The 22,887-nt window shown below is 41.6% G+C and overlaps 2 non-coding genes and 2 pseudogenes across 3 annotated transcripts; 3 read left to right on the top strand and 1 right to left on the bottom strand.

Annotated features, from left to right (window-relative positions):
* The first annotated feature begins 5,960 nt into the window (after nucleotides 1–5,960).
* Nucleotides 5,961–11,049, top strand: LOC117088502 (annotated as a pseudogene).
* On the bottom strand, nucleotides 9,662–9,748 carry TRNAR-UCU. The gene is given in 2 exon segments: nucleotides 9,662–9,697; nucleotides 9,712–9,748. It is a non-coding gene; the product is annotated as a tRNA-Arg (tRNA).
* A 1,736-nt stretch (nucleotides 11,050–12,785) lies between the features above and the next one.
* On the top strand, nucleotides 12,786–15,472 carry LOC117086850 (annotated as a pseudogene). The gene has a single exon (XR_004438596.1). The product of XR_004438596.1 is annotated as a probable ribosome biogenesis protein RLP24 (transcript).
* Nucleotides 15,473–19,969: 4,497 nt separating this feature from the next.
* Nucleotides 19,970–20,051, top strand: TRNAS-AGA. The gene has a single exon. It is a non-coding gene; the product is annotated as a tRNA-Ser (tRNA).
* Nucleotides 20,052–22,887: the final 2,836 nt, after the last annotated feature.

The raw sequence follows: 22,887 nt of genomic DNA, 5'->3' as shown, positions 1-22,887 counted from the left end.
AGGTTACAGCATTACAATTGGTTAACATTTAAAGTTTATACATTTAGCAGTTTTTTTATTGGTTCCCGCGCTCTCACAAACGGCTGTGTTCTTATCGGGGATTTTCCAGGTGGTGTCTTTCTAAAGTTGAGATATATGGTAGTCTTTGAATTGAAAGATATATGGTGGGGAGACATATGGTGGGATGAGCCCAGGAAGTTGAGGGATATATGGAGGGGAGACATATGGTGGGATGAGCCCAGGAAGTTGAGGGATATATGGAGGGGAGACATATGGTGGGATATGTTTATACTGGGCTCAGGAAGTTGAGAGATATATGGCAAGCACTAGTAATTAGAACAGAAAAAGAACAAGACAGGGACTTTCACATTGCTTGTCTATACAACATCTGAAATCTATAGATAACATTATCGGTTAGGTCCGGCGTCAACTTTTAACTAGGCTCAAGGCGTCGCCCGGGCTGTCTGCCTGTAGGGTCAACTTCTAACTAGGCTCAAGGCGCCGCCCGGAATGTCTGCCTGTGGATTTCATTTGATCTCTTTCACAAGGCCACACAAGAATAGGTGGTAGGCTTGATTTGGTCCACAGCTGTAGAGCATCAACACCTGCTCTATATCTATAATTATTTTTATAATTAATTTGATTACATTTTTGTTGTTCTTCTATTTTTCATGTCTATTCTCACTATCCACTTATATGCTGTCAGTGGTAACTGCCTTGTGCTTTCTGTAATTTTAGTCTTCAATCCTGAATATTTTTTTATTTTGTCTCTATTAGTTCTGTATTTTTCTGTTTCACAGTCTTTATTTTTCTTGTCATGAAATATTTATTTCTGGCAATGTATTTCCTGAATTCTTGTGTTTCTGCTTTGTGTTTTTTTCTTTATAGCCATTATTGTTTCTGTTTAACCGAAAAGTATCTGAGACAGGTCTCAATCAATTTACAAAGTTTATTTTGCCAAGATTAAGGACATACCCGTGACACAGCCTCAGGAGGTCCTGAGGACATGTGCCCAAAGTAGTCGAAGTACAGCTTGCTTATTTATTTATTTATTTATTTATTTAGAAGGAGTTTTCGCTCTTGTTGCCCAGGCTGGAGTGCAATGACGCGATCTCAGCTCACCACAACCTCTGCCTCCCTGATTCAAGAGATTATCCTGCCTCAGCCTCCCAAGTAGCTGAGATGACAGGCATGTGCCACCATGCCCGGCTAATTTTTTTTTTTTTTTTTTGTATTTTTAATAGAGACAGGATTTCTCCATATTCATCAGGCTAGTCTCGAACTCCCGATCTCAGGTGATCTGCCCGCCTCGGCCTCCCAAAGTGCTGGGATTACAGGCATGAGCCACCGCTCCTGGCCGTACAGCTTGCTTTTATACATTTTAGGGAGACATGATGTTACCGGAAAGGAGTCCCAATCCAGACCCAAGAGAGGATTCTTGGATCTCGTGCAGGAAAGAATTCCGGGCGAGTCCATAGAGTAAAAAGCAAGTTCTTTAAGAAAGTAAAGGAATAAAGAATGGCTACTCTATAGGCAGAGCAGCAGCATAGGCTGCTCTGCAGCTTATTCTTATAGTAATTTCTCGATCATATGCTAAACAAGGGGTGGATTATTCCATGAATTTTCCTGGAAATGGGTGGGCAATTCCCGGAACTGAGGGTTCCTCAGATCGTACAGACCGTATAGGGTAACTTCCAGAGGTTGCCATGGCATCTGTAAACTTATGGTGCTGGTGGGAATATCTTTTTGCATGCTAATGAGTTATAATTAGCCTATAATGAGCAGTGAGAATGACCAGAGGTCGCTCTGGTCACCATCTTGGTTTTGGTAGGTTTTGGCCGGCTTCTTTACCGCATCCTTTTATCAGCGAGGTCTTTGTGACCTGTACCTTGTCGTGACCTCCTCTCTCATCCTGTGACTAAGAATGCCTGAACCTCCTGGAAATGCAGCCCAGTAGGTCTCAGCCTTATTTCACCCAGCCCCTATTCAAGATGGAGTCGCCCTTGTTCCAGTGCCTCTGACAATGAGCCATCAATCAGTGTGTGTAAGATGTACATTGGTTTGGTGTGATAAGGCAGGACAACTCAAAGTAGGGGCTTCAAGGTTAGAAGTCCATAAGAGACAAAAGTTGCATTCTTTTGAGACCTTGATAAGCCTTCCACTGAAAACACAATTTAGTCTGGCTCCTTGAATCTGCATTTTTACTTAAACAATAGGGCAGAGGAAGCAATCTGATACACATGCGTCTCAGGTGAGCCTCAGAGGGATGACTTTGAGTTCTCTCTGTTCTTTGTCCACAAGGAATTTCCTTGTGGGCAAATTGTGAGGGAGGTATGTAGCTTCTTATCTTTGTACCTATCTTATTCAGGAAAAAAATGGGAGGCAGGTTTGCTTGACATAGTTCCCAGTTTGACTTTTCCCTTGGTTCTGTGATTTTTGGGATCCTGGTATTTATTTTCCTTTCATACCTCCTTATAATATTTTTAATAAATGAATTATGTCATTTTATATTCTTCTTTGTAGCCATATTTTTTGGCAAACTTGTATATAGAAAGATTAGATTGCAAGTTTTATATTTATTTTTATTGCAGCTATCTGTGGATATCAGCATACTTATTTTGTGTGTGTGTGTGATGCAGTCTCACTCTGTCACCCATGCTGGAGTGCAATGGTGCCATCTTGGCTCACGGCCACCCCCACCTCCTGGGTTCCAGTGATTCTCTTGCCTCAGCCTCCACGTAGCTGGGATTACAGATGTGCACCACCACACCTGGCTAATTTTTGTATTTTTAGTAGAAATCAGGTTTCACCACGTTGGCCAGGCTGGTCTTGAACTCCTGACCTCAGGTGATCCTCCAGCCTCAACCTTCCAGAGTTGAGATTACAGGTGTGAGCCACCTGCCTGGCCCAGCATACTTCATTTTCTGTTCAGATATAAGTGAGACAGATTTTCCTGAACTAGTAGCATAGGCCCCTGTGAGAGCAGAGAAGGCAGGGTAACTTTGTAGACTTCAGATGTCAAAGATTCTCTGTTGTGTTGTTTCAATAAAAGCCTGAGGTTGGCACCTCTGCAATCATGCTTCTCTTGGCTTTCAAAACCTAGCCCAGGTCTGGAGGGTTTTTGCCCATAGCTCTGAAATACTTAGACTTCTTTTCATGGACAAAAGTAATGAATGGTATTGCCTTGATGTTTCAAGATGAAGCACCAATTCAAACACAAGCTTTTTTATTTTTTTATTTTTTTTGAGATAGAGTGGAGTCTGGCTCTGTTGCCCAGGCTGGAGTGCAGTGGCATGATCTTGGTTCACTGCAACCTCCGCCTCCTGGGTTCAAGCAATTCCCCTGCCTCGGGCTCCCAAATAGCTGGGACTACAGGTGCGTACCACCAAGCCCAGCTAATTTTTGTGTTTTTAGTAGAAACGGGGTTTCACCATGTTAGCTAGGGTGGTCTGAAAGAGATCAAATGAAGAGACTAAGAGGCAGAAATGAAGTCCACAGGCAAATAGCCCGGGCGGCGCCCTGACAGCCCTGGCGGCGCCCTGAGCCTAGTTAAAGATCGACCCCGGACCTAACCAATTAAGGTTATCTATAGACTCCAGACATTGTAAGGACAAACACATTAAGAAAAACAACACCTGGGGAAGCTCCAATAAGGTTACAACCGTTTGTAAAAGCAGGAACCGATAAGAAGGCTGCTAAAAGCATAACTTAACATTAACATGTAAACCAATTGTAATGCTGTAGCCTAGAGAAATGCCTTGTTCCTCTGTAACCTGACAAGTCCTGTTTACCTCGAGCTATAAATAGCAAGCGCACGCATTGTTTGGGGCCCTCTTGTGTGTTGTAGAACGGAGGGACCAAGTTCGAACTTGCATTAAAGATCCTTGCCGCTTGGCTTTGACTCTGGACTCTGGTGGTCTTCTTCGGGGAATAAACGGTCTGGGCAAAACAGTCTCGAACTCCTGACCTCAGGTGATCCACCCGCCTCGGCCTCCCAAAGTGCTGGGATTACAGGTGTGAGCCACTGCACCCCGCTACACAAGCACTTTCTAAACTTTCCTACCCTCCTTCAGCCATGACATTGTCTGGTATCATCTCAGTTCTATTTGCAGAAATTTCAGCTCAGGGTTGGTTCTCTCCTTCTAGCAGAGAGAGGCAGCTCAATATTTCTGAAGCCTGCTCCCTATCAGATTCCTCTGCATTTCCTCTTCTCTGGGAAATAACTCGATTTGACTGCAATTTGGTTTCCTAGGCACGCATTGTGAAATTATCAGGCGTTTAAGGTGTTGTATATGCTCTATTTTGTTCCTGTGTAAAAGTTGTTTGTGCTCTTTATGATATTCTGATGGGGTATCTGAAAGATTTCAAACTAAGCGGCTGCCACGCCTCTCCCAGCTACTGTCCTCGGACCCGGGCTAGCCGGGCTTCTGCTCTTGCCCCTCGCCCCAGGGAGCGCAGCGTTTTGGAACACTTTCCTCGAAATTCCAAGTCTGAGACTCTAGTCTTTAGCACAGCCCTGGCATAGGGGTGGCGACCCGATCCGAGAAAGAGGCCCAGCGCGTGGGTCGCATTTCTTACATGGGATCGTGAGAAATTTGGCTGCCAAAACGGAACTGACGCACTGATCTGGGGTGACCTTCACTCACATCAGACACGATTTGGGTCTCTGGCTACCGATGGGCCACCGCCAATTCTTAACCTTCATCCACAGTGTGGATTCATGCGGCGGCTCTCACCACCGGTGTCACCTCGAGGCCACCTCGGGTCTGCACCAGACAGCAAAGGGGGAGCAGCAGCAGGAGTCCTTTACCGTGTGCTCTATCCCTACTTCCGCTGCTGACCCCACAGCGGTCGCCCATCCCCGTGGCTGGCTCCACACCTAGTGTCAGGTTGTCCTCAGGGAGGGGCAACACCTCTCTCTCGAGGACTCTTGAGACCGTTGCCTCACAACGCCAACAGGTCCATATGACTGATGTCCCCTCTTGACCCTAATCAATGTGATGGCATCATTCTAGACAAGGGCAGACTTTCCTTGCTTGAATAGAACCACTCTTCTAACTCCACCTACAAGACCTTTGCCCTCTAGTGGCCGTGTATGGAATGCAGCGTGTAATGCAATCAACAACGGAAAGAAATCACATTTTAAGAATGCAAAACTTTGTTCTTCGTTTTCGCATTAAAATTCCGACAAGAGATAAATGTAACCCGACCAGAAAAATGAATTGTTGTTCACATTATCCTGCATATTCTGGGTAAGACTTGCCTTAATGGTCGTTAACAAAGCACAGTAACAACCTTTCCGAGAGTCACTGTAAACTGGTATTTATTGGTAACCGATGGGCACACTCCTGCACTGGAGGTCACATTTCCTTTTAAGGCAGCCCTCGAGACTCTATACTTCTAGGTTCAAGTAATTAAACTATCCCCATGCCTTTTCTTATACAGGGGCGATATCCCTACTATTACTTGTCTTGGAGAACTATTCCTGAGGGTTTTTTCCTACCTTATAACATCTTTGTAAGTATTCCCAACATTAAAAATAAAAACTAATGCATTCTGTATGTCCCACTAGAAGTTCCTCTAGTATCCCTGTAGTAGTTCAAAATGTACAGTATTACTAGAAGGTTTGCTGGGAAATATATAAGCGGCACTGTCCCCTGATTTCTCAAGTCACCCTAGGTAGGTGCCAACAAAATTAACATTTGTTTTTCTTATTGGATTTACAGACTTGTAATTTCATAAATAATATGCATAACTGATATTATTGATTAATGGATTTAGACAATTAATTAATTTAGGCAATTTAGGCCAAACTGGCAGAGATCTGAGAGAGGATGAGGGAAAAGTGCTAATCTCATCCAGGAATGTCCTCACAGACATACCCAGAAATAATGCTTAATCTGGGTACCCTGTGGTTCATGCAAGGTGTCGCATGAAATTAACAATCACAGATACATACTATGAGGTAATGATTTTGGCATTTAAATGTTATATAAATAAAATAATGATTGTGGAAAAAGTCAGAAATTGAAAGATATGTACATAAAATATAGTTTATAAAAAGACATGCACCAAATATCATTACATACTCTTCTAAAAAACATTGTCATAAATTGTAAACATTTAATTCATTAGACTAGTTTCCTATGAAAAAGAATGATATACGGAATAGGCTATGTAGATAAAAAGAAATTAATCAATTGATTAAGATGGTCTTATGTGGGGAAAAGAAAGAAAGATCAGACTGTTACTGCGTCTATATAGAAAGAAGTAGACGTAAGAGACTCCATTTTGTTCTGTGTTTGAGATGCTGTTAATCTGTGACCCTACCCCCAACCTTGTCCTTGTAAGAGACATGTGCTGTGGTGACTCGAGGTTTAATGGATTGTGGGCTGTGCAGGATGTGCCTTGTTAAACAAGTGCCTGAAGGCAGCTTGCTGGTTGAAAGTCATCACCATTCTCTTAATCTCAAGTACCCAGGGACACATACACTGCCGAAGGTCGCAGGGACCTCTGCCTAGGAAAGCTAGGTATTGTCCAAGGTTTCTCCCCATGTGATAGTCTGAAATATGGCCTCGTGGGAAGGGAAAGACCTGATCGTCCCCCAGCCTGACACCCGTGAAGGGTCTGTGCTAGGGAGGACCAGTACAAGAGGAAAGAAGGCCTCTCGGCGGTTGTTGGCAGTTGAGATAGAGAAAAGCATCTGTCTCCTGCCCGTCCCTGGGCAATGGAACATTTCGGTGTAAAACCCGATTGTATGCTTTGTTTACTGAGATAGGAGAAAACCGCCTTAGGGCAAAAGGTGGGACTTGCTGGAACAATGTTGCTAACAGGTTTATGGAGATGTTTGCATATGCATATCAAGGCACAGCATTTTCCTTTGAACTTATTCATGTCACAGAGATCTTTATCCATATGTCTTACTGCTAATTTTCTCCCTACAATGATCCTATTGTCCTGCCACTCCCTTATCTTTAAGATGGTAAAGATAATTATCAATAAATACTAAGGGAACTCAGACCGGTGCCGGCGTGGGTCCTCTGTATGCTGAGCGCCCGTCCCCTGGGTCCACTTTTTCTTTCTCTATACTTTGTCTCTGTGTCTCATTTCTTTTCTCAAGCCTCTCTTTCCACCTAACGAGAAACGCCCACAGGTGTGGAGGGGTAGGCCACCCCTTCAGTCTTAGATTAAGTAATCAAAAAAATTAACAAAATACTATGAGATATTCAAAATAATTGATGATCTCTGTGGTGCTTTTTTTTTTTCTTTTAAACAGTCTTGCTTTGTTGCCTAGTCTCGAGTGGTGCAGTGGCACAATCTCGGCTCACTGCAACCTCTGCCTCCCAGGTTCAAGCAATTCTCGTGCCTCCCAAGTACCTGCGATTATAAGCATGTGCCATCACGACCAACTAATTTTTGTATTTTTAGTGGAGACATGGTTTCACCATGTTGCCCAAGCAGGTCTCCTGAGCTCAAGTGATCCAATAGCCTCAGCCTCCCAAAGTGCTGGGATTACAAGCGTGAGCCACCCCACCTGGCCCATGGTGCATTTTTCGAAAATGAAAATTCTGCTTCCACTCATGAAAAATGAATTGCTAGGAGAATTGTCGCCTGGCTATAAAAAACTAGAAAAATAGAAAAAATATTTAATACAGTTCTTAGATAACAGTGTTTTGGAAACAGGCAATGCCAGTTTGTAATACTTGAGAGAAGAGAAACAGAAAATGTGAACCTGGTGATTACATCAGTCAAGAGAATTTTGAAGAAGGAAAAGACAGTGGCATTTACCACACTAAGTATCATGACTTACTAGAAGTCTCAATACATTCAGAGCATGCATTGTTGGTGCAAGGATAAACAAAATGTCATAGAATAGAGAGCTCAGAAATCATCTGCACATATGTGTAAATTTAATACATGATAAAGGTAGCATTGCAGCTGGAGTAAGAGAGTATCATTTACTGAGAAATGTATACAGGAATAAATAGGGGTAAGAAGCTGTGAATCTATCACACCCTGTTTCATTGCCTGACCTAACTAGATGTAATTTATGTCATAAGAAAAGGAGTATGTAGTGGATAATAAATATTCTACATATGGTCAATCATGACATTAACTGATCTTAGTGAAAGGGTACGTCATTGCCAAATTGTTGTGCAAAGTAAGGGGAAAATTCGCCATGTCAAATGGCATGTTTATTTTTATTTATTTATTTATTTATTTTGAGACGGAGTCTCGCTCTGTCGTCCAGGCTGGAGTGTCGTGGCGCCATCTCCGCTCAATGCAAACTCCGCCCCCCAGGTTCATGCCATTCTCCTGGCTCAGCCTCTCGAGTAGCTGGGACTACAGGCGCCCGCCACTTTTTGTATTTTTAGTAGAGACGGGGTTTCACCGTGTTAGCCAGGATGGGCTCAATCTCCTGACCTCGTCATCCACCCGCCTTGGCCTCCCAAAATGCTGGGATTACAGGCTTGAGCCACTGTGCCCGGCTAGGCATGGTTTTTAAAAAGGGCTTTATTGGGGGATTTATTTTGCTAAGCAAGCAAAGGCAGAGGTTGATCAATTCTCTCCTTATTTCACATGGAAGCATGCCAGGCACAAGCATTGCTGGAAATACAGCAGGTCTGTAGTCGACAAGAAGGTATCTTCCCTTTATTTCTCACCCTCCACAAACAGAAGAGCCTTTTCCCAGACCTTCAGTGAGAGTGGGCCAGACCGCCTGACGGCAGGCAATCTGGATTTAAGGTGTGACGTGTTTGTAATATAATGGTACAATCCATGCTGTGAGATATTACGTAATTTATATAAAGAATTATATAACACTACATATGTTAAATGACACCACTACAGTCAAAGATGAGTGGAGATATACATCTATATGTATATATATAATGTGTGTATACATATATGCATATATATACATCTTCCCAGAAATATATTACATATTATTAACGTTAACATACATATAAAATTTCTGGGAAGATGCACAGGATACTTGAAACTAGGCACCAGTGGAGGGAATTAAGAGAGTAGTGTTCTAGGATGAAAAGGAGACATTTTCCAGCTCTATTTGTACAATTGAGTGGGGGGAGGACTTTTACCAATCTTTGTTTTGGATCAAAATCAGTGCTAGACATCCTCATCCATAATATTTCATTTAAAAGTGAATTTAATTTTAATTAATTTCTTAGAGCTGAAATATTTGCACTACCAACGATCACTTATTGAGGTTGACGATGAGATGAAGAGCGGACTTGAGGCTTGAGTTTTTTCACCAGCTAGAAAACTGGCGTGTTTCCAAATGGACACTGTAGAATTCTTACAGGCACAGTTTAAAACATTTGCCAGCAATTCTCAAGCAGAGGCTGGGAAAACAGTAAGTTTATCTGCCCCAGAAAGTTGTTTTTCATAAGGAAGAAACAGTTACTGGTATTCATTTTAATATCCAACTTGTATTATTTTCCCTTTGATTTGGTCATCTAGCGACTGTAGACGTCTATACATGGCAATGTTTCTGAAGAAGCTCCTCAGATGTTAACACTAAAAGCAGAAAATGAATTACAGGAAAATGGGATTCGCTGATTGGAGAAAACGTCCAATTAATTAATATAAGGAGAAATTACTTGTGCAAGTATCCACTTAATTCACAAAATGTAAGATCCGACTCTGGCGGGACTCGAACCCGCAACCTTTGAATCTCTTGAGTCAGGCTAGAAGTCCAATGCGCTATCCATTGCGCCACAGAGCCTGCTTGAGCTCCGCCTTTCGCCCTGAGGTTACTAATTTGACTACTCACGTAATACGTTTCCGGAAAACATTCTGCTCCAGTCACCGTGAGAGTTCAATAAACACAAAAATGAAACAACACAAGGGGTACACACAATCCCTGACACAAAGGAGTTACTAAGCCTTTCAATAACTATTTTCACTTGTGCCATGAGATAACGAATAATTTAGCGAGACTACGTCTCAAAAAAAAAAAAAAAAAAAGCGAGACTCCGTTTCAAGAATAATTGGAGAGCTTTCGGACAGCTGAACACGTGGAGGTTTCTGGAGGGTGGCAGACCCAGAGAGTGCTTGGAAGCTTGGCGCCCCTTCTTCCATACCTTGCCCTGTGTGCCTCTTCATTTGTATCCTTTGGGATATCCTTTATAATAAACCAGTAAACCCTATAGCCTGGCGCCCGCAACATGGGAGGTGCAGGTGGCTTGCTCTGAGGATCTGGACTTGCCCTGCACGGTCCCCTGGGAACTGCAGGTGCCCTACATGGTCTCCTGGATCAAGCTATTGGAAGGCGGTGAAGAGAGGGTGGAGGCACCCCAGGAAGATCTGCGCCTCAGAGGACAGAAGGACCAAAATGGCTCTTCCGGGGTCCAGTGAAAGATCCTATTCCCTGAAGATCCGAAACACTACCAGATGCAACCCGTGAACATACAAGGGCACTCTGCAGGCACCGGAAGGGCAGAGAAACCTAAGTGGAGAGGCGATCCTGAGAGTGACAGGATGTCCTAAACGCCGAAGAGAATTTTAAGAAATACAAAGCTGGAGCCGGGCACAGTGGCTCACGCCTGTAATCCCAGCACTTTGGGAGGCAGAGGCGGGCGGATCACGAGGTCAGGAGTTCGAGACCAGCCTGGCCAACGTGGTGAAACACCATCTTTAGTGAAAATACAAAAGTTAGCCAGGCATGGTGGTGCACTCCTGTAGATCCAGCTGTAGATCCAGCTACTCGGGAGGCTGAGGCAGGAGATTCGCTTGAACTAGGGAGGCAGAGGTTGCAGTGAGCCGAGACTGTACCACTGCACTCCAGCCTAGGTAACAGAGCAAGACTCTGTCTCAAAAAAAAAAAGAAAAAAATGTAGAGTTGGGATTTTGCTGTTGTTGTCTCTGGTCGTTTTCTACTCATTCTCACTTGTAAGTTTGCATGACTACAGATTATTTACCCAGAGTTTTCTAAACCCCTCATGGAATAAGCTTTTCTCCCAGTTACCTCCCCAAATTTGGGGCCATTTGGGGCCAGTAACTCTTTGCAAGACAGAACTGGTATAAGCAGGATTTCTACAAATTGTTTTTCCTAAAGCTGAGGACTCAGTGGTGTGTCTGTCACACTGGAGGAGAGAATGAGTCCTATACTGAAGAAGTGTGAAGTCTTTCATCTGAGTGAAAACACCGGAAGTGAATCATCCCACCCCGCTTTCTATGAGCGGGCCTTGAAAACCATCACATGACCACATAGCATGGAGTTACCACGACTTCTCCATGGCTATCTTTTTAGCGATTTATGCAGCTATCTGGTCATATAAAAACTATGGTGAAATGCAGCTGGAAAAGGGTCTTGGGAAATACGAATGCCCCCAGCTGGCCCCGTGACAGACTCCTGAGGACAGCTGTCGTCTTCTACATCTGTGGAACATCTTTTTTAATTTACTGTGTTTTATTGTACCAGCCCAGATGCTTTATGTCTGGGAAAAATTGACAGATAAAGCTGTGAGACAGTGGGAAATATTTAGCAAATAAGTTTCTGGTGTGAGGGTCCTGCTATTACTAAGGAGTATTCTGTTTCTGTGTACAAAGAAATAACAGTTCAATGGATTATTCCCCAGCAGGACTGGGGAATTATTCCAGCAGGATTATTCCCCAGCAGTGTGTTTTCATCTGGGAAAGATATCCATAAACAAGCAATAAACAAGAGTGCCACAATTATTTTTGTATCTTTATGTACTTGTCAAAAAAGGGTTTGTATTTTTCTCCTTTTGAAAACTGTATCTATAGTTAGATTGCATTGTGAACTGACAAGTAGCCTGGATATGGAGAGTGAGAAGTCCGAGGTGACAACAGGATTAAATACCTGATTAAAATACCATACATGAGGCCGGGCTCTGTGGCTCATGCCTGTAATCCCAGCACTTTGGGAGGCCGAGGTGAGCAGATCACTTGAGCTCGGTAGTTCAAGACCAGCCTGGCCAACATGGTGAAACCCCATCTCTACTTAAAAATACAAAAATTAGCCGGGCATGGTGGCGCACGCCTATAGTTCCAGCTACTTGGGAGGCTGAGGCAGGAGGATCGCTTGAACCTGGGAGGCAGAGGTTGCAGTGAGCAGAGATGGCACCACTGCACTCCAGCCTGGGCGACAGAGCCAGACACCATCTCAAACAAATAAAATAAAATAGAGTGAAAGTGCTTTGAAAAAGTATAAAGCGCTATGCAAATTTGAAACTTCCATTTTAGGGTTATTAGAAAAAAAATGTACATGTTAAGGTTATTAGAAAAATATAAAAATATAATTAAAAAAAGAAACTCCATTTAGTCATTATCCTCGGTATGATGGTGGTGTTCCGGGGATGAGAGGATGCCTTTCATTTCTCATGTTTTCCATCATTCCAAACAAAGAAGATCACAAAGAAGCCTTTCTCATAGTCTTCTGCAGGAATTCCTTTGGGGAAGTTAGGAGGCCAGGTGCATGGTCTGTTCTTGAAGCACCAGCCAAAAGAATTCCAAGATACGGACGTATGGGAGCCACTGGCAGAAGGAACTTCACTAAATGCTGCACTGATATTTTAGCAATTGTTGGGTTTCTCTGATCAAGCTTGGGCCCTTCCCTTCCTGTTTTCCAACGACATTTTATTGCTTTAGTTGCGTGTTCATTGCCTCCACTAATATTAGGGTGTAAAAGGGATACTAAGTTCATTTTGTGTTTTGCATGTTATTAAAAGTGTACATGTGGGGAAAAAAAGAATAGTTTGACCAAGGATCAAAATCCATATCTCATTTAATCTGGCCTCTCCAATTCCATGCTTGGGATAGTTGATTTCACAGAACGGAATTTGAGGAACTTTCAACATTTGACGTTGGATGGTATTTTTAATATATAGCCGAGTCCCGTAAGTCCCTTTCCTCTAGCTCCAGTCTAGATTTTTCTCTCGAAAGATAAGCCCTTCTTGTTCGTTCTTGTTCATATCTGTCTTTTTCGTTTGTGTTTAAAAACGAGTTTCGTGTGTTTTGTCAACAAGCTCACAGAGCAAACGATTACCTTGTGGCACAAATTTACTGCGTCCAGGTGGCTTTAGAACGCTCCCAGGTTCTCTAACTAGGGAATTTTCTTTTAGCGGCTGCTTGGGCTGAGATGTAAAAACATCATTTTCTTTGCTTTTCCGCCTTTCGGTGAGACAGTGTGATCCAGCGGTACTTGCTCCGTTAGGGGAGATCAATTAAGTGGCTTCTTGTCGTCCTGGACAGAAAGGAATGAAGTCGTTGAAGGTGACGCTCAAGCGCGGGAGAATCCAAGTTTGGCGACGTGGAACGGGCGAGCATTTGTGGTCTGAGAAACGGGAGGAGAAATGTGGAGGGAAGAGAAGTCTCAGGTGATCCGCGACCCAAAGATGGCTTGGTGCAATGTGACAGAAACAAATACGACCATCACTGGAGGGTTAGAATCCATGCCTCCAGGGCGAGATCGAATCCCAGGGTTAAGACCTTAAGGTCATTCATTCGTCCCCACACGCTACTTAACAATAGACAGTGAGGAACTTCTCTGGCCCGATGACCTCTCAACTTTGTGTCGCATCCAGAAAAGAAAATACTGTAATTAATTCTGAAACTTGCAGGACGCAAAACAAAGCAAAATACGAGCTCTGAACTGTTTGCAAAAACGCAACGCTGACTTCCTCTCAAGCTTGGCGTTTGTTTGGTGGGGTCCCACGCGGGTTCAACATGCATATCGAGAAGTGTTATTTCTGTTCGGGGCCCATCTACCCTGGATACGGCATAATGTTCGTCCGCAACGATTGCAAGGTGTTCAGATTTTGCAAATCTAAATGTCATAAAAACTTTAAAAAGAAGCGCAGTCCTCGTGGACCAAAGCATTCCGGAAAGCAGCTGGTAAAGAGCTTACAGTGGATAATTCATTTGAATTTGAAAAACGTAGAAATGAACCTATCAAATGCCAGCGAGAGCTATGGAATGAAACTATTGATGCAATGAAGAGAGTTGAAGAGATCAAACAGAAACGCCAAACTAAATTTATAATGAACAGATTGAAGAAAAATAAAGAGCTACAGAAAGTTCAGGAAATCAAAGAAGTCAAGCAAAACATCCATCTTATCCGAGCCCCTCTTGTAGGCAGAGGGAAGCAGTTGGAAGAGAAAATGGTACAGCAGTTACAAGAGGATGTAGACATGAAAGATGTTCCTTAAAAATTTCTGTAACCATTTCTTTTGTGTACATTTGAAAATGCCCTTTGGATACTTGGAACTGCTAAATTATTTTATTTTTTACATAAGGTCACTTAAATGAAAAGCGGTTAAAATACATCTTTCCTACATTGCCATCTACATAACATCAGATATTACAGATGTTAGATTGCATCTCAGTGTTAAATCTTCACTGATAGATGTACTTAAGTAAATCATGAATATTCTACTTGTAACTATAGAAGTGAATTGTGGATGTAAAATGGTTATGCCATTTGGATAATGGCACTAGGCAGCATTTGTGTAGTAACTAATGGCAAAAATTTATGGCTAGTGATGTATAAAATAAAATATTATTTGCCATAAAATATTCCCTTTGTTAATGTTATAGAAGGGGGGGGATACAAAAAGGAACTAACAATTTGTATGGCAGTGTCAGATATTATTTTTATTTTAGTATTTCTTGTTTTGGTTTGTTTGCATCTTAGAAGAGCATAATGACATTGTTTGATGAAGCCTAAATTATGCTGGACTGTTTTGACCTGGTTTAGCCCTTCTGATAGGTAGTTGTGGATGTTGGGGATGAGAACTGAATATTCGCCTGGCGTGACACTACACTCTATAATTTCCACTTTGGAGAATATTCATTTCTCACTTGTGATTCCTGGTAGAACAAACTTTATTTTTCTAGCCCAGCAACGATCTAGAAGCAGAGGAATCCCAGCGCCTTTTAAAATTTATTATGTGGTTTTCTTTTAAAAAGCTCCTGTTTTTGGAAAGTAGAATTTATGGGTACAACGTATGTTCATTATATGTACATAAAATAAAACCATTTAAAAAGTAAAAAACAAACAAACAAACCAACAACAACAACAAAAACGCAACGCAGAAAGGATTTTTAAACCGGAAATGAAGATTGAGCTGAGGGGAAAAGTTCTTGCATCCGTAGAGCCTCGAAGCCCAGGTTACTTATCGCGGGTTTCGGGGCACACTCGCTTCCCATTCCCCTCTCTCCTCCCGGCCGGCATCGCTTTCTCAGAAGTCGGTTTCTTCCACGGACCACACTGCCCATGGAGACCTCAATTCCTTGGAGAGACTTCTGGGAACCTAAGGAATGAGAAGATGGGAGGTAAATCTACCAGCAGCACCAGGCTGCTGAAATCTTTTCCAGCCAATTTACCTCGGTGCTGACTTGTTTCTCTTACAAATTAATTTTAAAATGAAGATAAATGAAGAGGGTGTCCGTGAGAAACGCTTAAGGTCCCTTATACAGTCCTCTCTCAGCATTTTAACTGCCCCCCCATGACAGGTATACTGAGCATTAATCCACACTCCTTTTGAGTGCCGCTGCCTCCTCGCGTCCCCAGAAGACGTCTTACTTCAGTTTTCTTCACCATCTAGACTTCCTCTTCCCTCCCTTTCATAATTTATTCCCTTTTTTTTTTCTTCTGGACGAAGGAAAAGGATTGGAAGTAAATGTAAAGTGATATATATATTATATATATAGACATAGACATAGAATATGAGGTATATATATAAGACTAAGAATTAAGAGAAATCTCTTTGCCTTGGTAACCAGTTGGTAAACACTTCTGAGTTGTAAGTGATTTCTTCTTTACTTTCTACAAGGTATTAAACCTTGGCAACGGTAAACAATTTTCATTCACTGTTCATTCTCCATTCTGTAACACAGTAGTTCTCTCTACTTAATAGCTTCAAGATGTTTGTTTTTTTTTTACGGGAGAGAATCCAAACACTCCAAATACTAATTGTAAATCTTTTAGTACAGACGATTTTCTGTGTGGGCAAACTCTCAAAAGGTGGAGATTTTTTCTTGTTTTATTTGTCTATAGTATTTGGTTCTGCAGTAAACTACTATAGTTAGTATAAAATATGCATAAAATACTATTAGAAGGCAGAGTAGAATCATGCTGATTGGGGTGGGGGCATTGGCTGCCAGGTATAGATAGGTACAATTCAGACTCGTTCCCTACCAGCTGCTTGATGTTCAAGTTTATTTCGTTTCCTTAGGCCTCATTATCCTCAATATCCCTTCCTCATACTGTTGTTTAGTCAAATTGTTTCTTGTCCCCACGATCCTTTCCGACAATGGCTCACTTTCTGAGCCCCCCAACCCCCCCACCAAAAGACTGTATCTACATCATTCTGGAGAATGTTTTATCAGATCCTTCTCTTTCCCTACAAGGGCACTGGTTTTCCTGAAAAGAATAGACTTGGAAGGACTACTTTGCCAAGATACGTAAAACACCAATAAAAAATAACTTAATTCATTATCTTAGATCACCAATTTATTTTAACTGAACATATGAAGTATGGTTCTTGCTCCTGCCACTTTAGTTATAATCAGCAATAATACAAATGTTGATATATCATGGCCAGTCTGAAAGGCTAGTTTGGTTACGTAATATTCCATCTAACTTCCCAAAATTAATAAACACAATTTTGTAGAATCATCTAGATTGGGTGATCATCTCACCGAAGGATATCCTAATATATTCTCATAAACTAACATCTCATAAACTTCTAATGAAGATGCCCTTGACTGACAGTAGGGAAGAGGTAGAGGGAGAGGAAAAGAGAGAGGGGCACACACACACACACACACACACACATACAGAGAGAGAGAAAGAGAGAGATTGATTTTCAAGGGACTCTGGCTGAGCCAGAGCAGTTGGCTGGCACTGGGAGCTTCTGTGACTGGGGATGTTCCATCTCTTTCCTCTCACCAGGAACGTTTCTCTGACCCCTCCTTCTTCAGAATTGAAAACCAGACAATAAGCCTCCAAATCTACTTTTGCTTTTTACTGAGTATTTTGTGAAGCCCACAGAAAGGCTCTCATTCTCTAGAGTGATGGACGAGGTAGGGAGGGTACAGATTACATCAAAGAATTTCCCTCTGTGGTCTCTAGGCTGCAGAAGGAAGGCATTTGACATAATTCTTACTAACATGAAATTTGAGGCCGGGCGTGGTGGCTCACACCTGTAATCCCAGCACTTTGGGTGGCCCAGGTGGGCGGATCACGAGGTCAGGAGATAGAGACCGTCCTGGCCAACATAGTGAAACCCCGTTTCTACTAAAATTACAAAAATTAGCCAGGCGTGGTGGCGGGCGCTACTCGGGAGGCTGAGGCACAAGAATCGCTTGAACCCAGGAGGTGGAGGTTCAGTGAGCCGAGACCGTCACTGCACTCCAGTCTGGCAACAGAGCAAGACTTCGCCTCAAAAAAAAAAAAGAAAGAAAGAAAAGAAAAGAAAGAAAAGAAATTGAGCTATCTAATTTTTAGTGGATTCAGTTTTGCTTGTAGATTTTTAAAAATCCAGTTTCTTTCCAATTAAGTGTGGTTTGACTCTCATTTCTCATCATCTTTGGTACTATGACTCTGATGGCATTAACTTGGGCTGCTTCTTCCCTAGCTCAAAGGATTACTATGTATTCAAAAGTGCAGTTGAGGCCGGGCGTGGTGGCTCAGGCCTGTAATCAAAGCACTTTGGGAGGCCGAGGGGGGCGAATCACTTGAGGTCAGGAGTTTGAGACCAGTCTGGCCAACATGGTGAAACCCCATCTCTACTAAAAATACAAAAACATTAGGGCCCAGCTGAAAATAAAGATTTGAAATACATTATACAATCTTTTAAAGCAAATGACAGGATGTTTTCCAAAGATGGCCAGTAGAAAAACACATAAGTAATGCTCTGGTTATGTATAAAGATCTATATATAGAAAGTAAGTGTGATGCATTCTTACTTTCTATGACCACATTTATTCTGTTTATCAGTCATGACATAGTTAAACTTCTCTGGGTACAGATAAAAGGAAATTATTTGATCTTGAAAAAGATTTAGTTTTCTGGAAAAAAAAACTTTCTCAGTGATACATAATTAAATAGAATGCTATGTAAAAGGCACTTTGTTACTTCTGGTTACACATAGTCTATTAAAACCAAACAATTAGCTTTCTCAAGATGCATCAAATTCATTTTGCCCATTAGCATTTTTCTGACCATAAAGTGGGACCTGCACATCTATGCATCTTGGGATCTGGCATCCACATTTATCGTTCTTTGTTTTTTGTTTGTTTTTGTTTTTTTCATTTCATTTCATTTCTATAGAGCATCTGAACATTCTGCTAAAGGAACTGATGAGTTGCAAATGTAAAAAGGAGAACTGGAAATGTGCTTTATTGGTTAAATTTGGTTTGATCAACCATTGCATTGTTCGCAAAATTAAACCAAGAAGTCAATTTTTTAGAAAGTAAACTAGGATCTATTAGGATCTACGATTTCACAGGAAAATAACTCATGGGCCAGCTTTACTTGCAAATTTCTTCTTAACCCGTCTGGAAAATGAAAGCGCATTGTCATTTGCAAAACAATTTCCCAAACATAATGAAATAAATAATTTAGGTTTACATTTAGGGGCTTAGGGACATCAAGTGATAAGATCCAGAGGTTTTCTGTATCGTTTTTCTCTCCCTCAGCTTAGCTGAGGGTGAAGGGGTGGCCAGCCCCTCCACACCTGTGGGCGTTTCTCGTCAGGTAGGACGAGCAACTTGAGAAAAGAAAGAGACACAGAGACAAAGTATGGAGAAAGAAAAGTGGGCCCAGGGGACCGGCGCTCAGCATACGGAGGACCCGCGCCGGCACTGGTCTCTGAGTTCCCTCGGTATTTATTGATCTTAGCATCTCGGCGAGGGGGATGTGGCAGGACAATAGGGTAATAGTGGGGAAAGGGTCAGCAGGAAAAATGTGTGAACAAAGGTCTCTGCGTCATAAATAAGTTTAAGGAAAGGTACTGTGCCTTGATATGCACGTATACAAACAACTCGGTGCACTAAAGAGCAGTATTGCCGCTAGCACGTCTTACCTCTAGCTCTAGGGCGGTGTTCTCCTATCTCAGTAAATAGAACATAGAATCGGGTTTTACACCGAGACATTCCATTCCCAGGGAAGAGCAGGAGACAGATGCCTTCCTCTTATCTGAACTGCAAAGAGGCCTTCCTCTTTTACTAATCCTCCTCAGCACAGACTCTTTACGGGTGTCGGGCTGGGGGACGGTCAGGTCTTTCCCTTCCCAGGAGGCCACATCTCAGGCTATCACAAGGGGAAAAACCTTGGACAATACTTTGCTTTCTTAGGCAGAGGTCCCTGCGGCCTTCCGCAGTGTATTGTGTCCCTGGGTACTTGAGATTAGAGAATGGTGATGACTTTTTAACATGTATACTGCCTTCAAGCACTTTTTTAACGAAGCACATCATGCATAGCCCTAAATCCATTAAACCTGGAGTCAACACAGCACAAGTCTCTGCGAGCACAGGGTTGGGGCTAGGGTTACAGATTAACAGCATCTCAAGGCAGAAAAATTTTTCTTAATACAGAACAAAATGGAGTCTCTTATGTCTACTTCTTTCTGCATAGACACAGTAACAGTCTGATCTCTCCTTCTTTTCCCCACATGAGGGGGCATTTCCTTCTCTGAAATCCATTAAGCAACAGTGTCATTCAGCAAGGAGGCTGGTCTCCTGGAAGTTCTAGCAGAAGGTCCCAGGTTTAAAAGTAGGATTAAGGCCTGGCTCCACCTCCTTGGTGAGTAAATTTGTTTTCAGTTTCGAGGACTCCAGCAAAGAGGCAAACTTGTCCCCAGGGGAGCTGGTTGTTGAATTGACCCGGTTTGTTCGAAATAAAGATGCTTGTGTGGTGGATATGGTCATCTTAGTTCTTCCAAAGTTCCCTCATGTCTGTAGTCTTGCTGCAGCGTCTGTAGTCGTGGCCGAGTGGTTAAGGCGATGGACTAGAAATCCATTGGGGTCTCCCCGCGCAGGTTCGAATCCTGCCGACTACGTTTGAAATTTTACCCTAAAATGGGGTCAGATTAATGTAATACGAAAAGTACAGGAGCACTGGTATCATCTTTCGCCCCTCTGGTTAATGTAAGACGGAACGTACAGGAGTACTTATATCATCGTTCGCCCCTCTCTAATTCTACCCTGGTGGTGTATGTGTTTGCTGTCAAAATGTCGCTAGTTCATTTACTTAAAGAACTAATAACCTCAGTAGTCCTTCTTCACTGGCAACGTGCAGTGCTCCACGGTCTCACCGGGTTTTCTCTCCTCCAAACCCTGCTCAAAGTAAGCTCTTTCAAGAGCTTGGTGAAAGTGTTTCTCAGACAAACCATCGAGTGTATATAGGCTATGCCACAAATGGGAGCTATCTGTATTTTTTAAAATTATTAAGTAAAAATTGACTTTTAAAAAGCACTTCTATGTGTATACACATAGTCATTACCATATCAGGATACACACCAGTTCTATCAATCCATAAGCCTCCCTAGCACTGTTCCTTTATAGTCTCATCCAAATCCCACACATAGCAGCTGACAATCGTAAATACGTTTTCCATTTGTACATTTTGGCCTTTTGGAAAAATGTCGTAGAAATGGAATCATACAGTATGCAACTTTTTGAGATTAGCTGCCTTTACTTAGCATAATGCCTTAAGATTTGCCCAAGTCGGCCGGAAGCGGTGGCTCACGCCTGTAATCCCAGCCCTTTGGCAGGCCGAGGCAGGCGGATCACGAGGTCAGGAGATCAAGACCATCCTGGCTAACACGGTGAAACTCCGTCTCTACTAAAGATACAAAAAATTAGCCCGGCGTGGTGGCGGGCGCCTGTTGTCCCAGCTACTCGGGAGGCTGAGGCAGGAGAACGGCGGGAACCCGGGAGGCGGAGCTTGCAGTGAGCTGAGATCACGCCATTGCACTCCAGCCTGGGCGACAGAGTGAGACTCCGTCACAAGAAGAAGAAGAAGAAGAGGAGGAGGAGGAGGAGGAGGAGGAAGAAGAAAAGATTTTTCCTAGTTGTTACAAATATCAAAATTTCATTCCTTTTTCCTCTTAAATAGAATTCCATTGCACGAATGTACCACAGTTTATGCACTCATGGAAAGACATTTGTGTTGTGTGACATTTGTTTCCAGTTTGGGGCAATTGTGAAAAAAAAAAACAAGTTGTATTTCATAACGACTAATGATGTCAAATATCTTTTTGCGTCCTTATTTGCCATCCTTATACTCTCTTTGGTAAAGTGTTTATGCCTTTACCCAATTTTTATTGAGCTGTTTTCTTATTGTTGCGTTTTAAGGATTCTTTATATATTCTAGATACAATTCCTCTATCAGATACACGACTTGCAAATATTTTCTGCCAGTCTTTATTTTTTTCAGTGTCTTAACGTTTCTTTTGCAGAGCAAATATGTTAAAAATTGATTAAGTCCAATGTATTTCTTTTTTCTCTTTTGGAAAGTGCCGAATCTAAGAACTCATCACCCAACTCAAGGTCATGTGGATATTCTGTTATGTTTTCTTTTAACAATTTTATAGTTTTATATTTACATTTGCATGTATGATCAATTTTTAGTTAATTTTTGTATAAATTGTGAGATTTATGTTAGGATTTCTTTTCTTTCTTCGTTCCACTTTTCCTTCCACTTCTTCCTTCCAGGCCTTTCTGACTTTTTTTTTCCTTCATTTCTTTCTCTCCTTTTTTCAGCTTTCCTTCTTTCCTTTGCATATGGATAGCCCATTGTACCAATATTATTTGTTGAACAATTTTAATTTCTTCATTTATTTTATTTGCACCTTTGTCAAAAACAAATTAGCCATATTTTGTAAGTTTATTTCTGGAATCTCTGTCCTGATCAGCTGATGTACATGTTTATATTTCTGCCAATACCTTACTATCTTGATTACTGAAGTTTGTATGAAATCTTAAAACGAGGTAATGTGATTATTCACTGCATTTTTTCCAAATTGATTTAGCTATTCTAATTCTTTTGTCTATCCATATAAATTTTAGAATCAGCTTTTCTTTGTCTCCAAGAAATTCCACTTGAATTTTGATAGCAATTGCATTACATCTATAATCAATTTTGGGAGAATACACAGGATAATTCTGGTTATTTTTCCATCCTTACACTCTTTTATTTACTCTTTTATTATCAGAGTCTTCAAATAGTTATCTCATGCATTCTGCCTATAATTTATAGTTGTATTTGATAGGAGAAAAATGGTAAAACACATTTCATCTCACCTGGAAATAGGAACTTGAGATACTTTTTTTTTTTTTTTATAGTGAAACAAGACCTCCTAGAAATAAAGAATAAAGTAGCAGGGGAAAGGAAAAACATTTAATGAAAAATTTGGAAGTTACAGTTTAGAATTACTTCAAAAACAGTAGGAAAACATCAAAGATGGAAAACAGTAGTGGAAAGAAAATTGAACAACCCATTCTAGAGATTCAATATCATCTGATTACTGGGAGTTCCAGCAAGATGAAGGAAAAATGGAGGATAATTTTATCAAGAAATATAAGAAAAATTCTCAGAACTGAAGGACTTGAAGATCTACATGGGAGGGATTGCCCTTTATGACTAACACTTTTAGCATCAAGTCTAGAAAATACTTCCTTGGGTCAAAGTCTAAAGATGTTCCCCGATGTTGTATTCTACAAGCTTTGTTTGCTTACTTTTATATTCAAATCTACAGTCAGTCTGGAATTGGCTTAGTGGATAATGTGAAAAAGGTAAATTTAATGTTTTTGCTTGTAGATTATCATCTGATCACTTTTTTTCTTCTATATATTCATCATTTATTCAAAGACTGGATTCTGTGTAGTGCTATT

The sequence above is a fragment of the Trachypithecus francoisi genome, unplaced genomic scaffold, assembly GCF_009764315.1.
Source record: "Trachypithecus francoisi isolate TF-2019V2 unplaced genomic scaffold, Tfra_2.0 Lachesis_group10, whole genome shotgun sequence".
NCBI classification, from domain to species: Eukaryota; Metazoa; Chordata; class Mammalia; order Primates; family Cercopithecidae; genus Trachypithecus; species Trachypithecus francoisi.
This window is presented reverse-complemented; position numbering and strand designations above follow the sequence as displayed.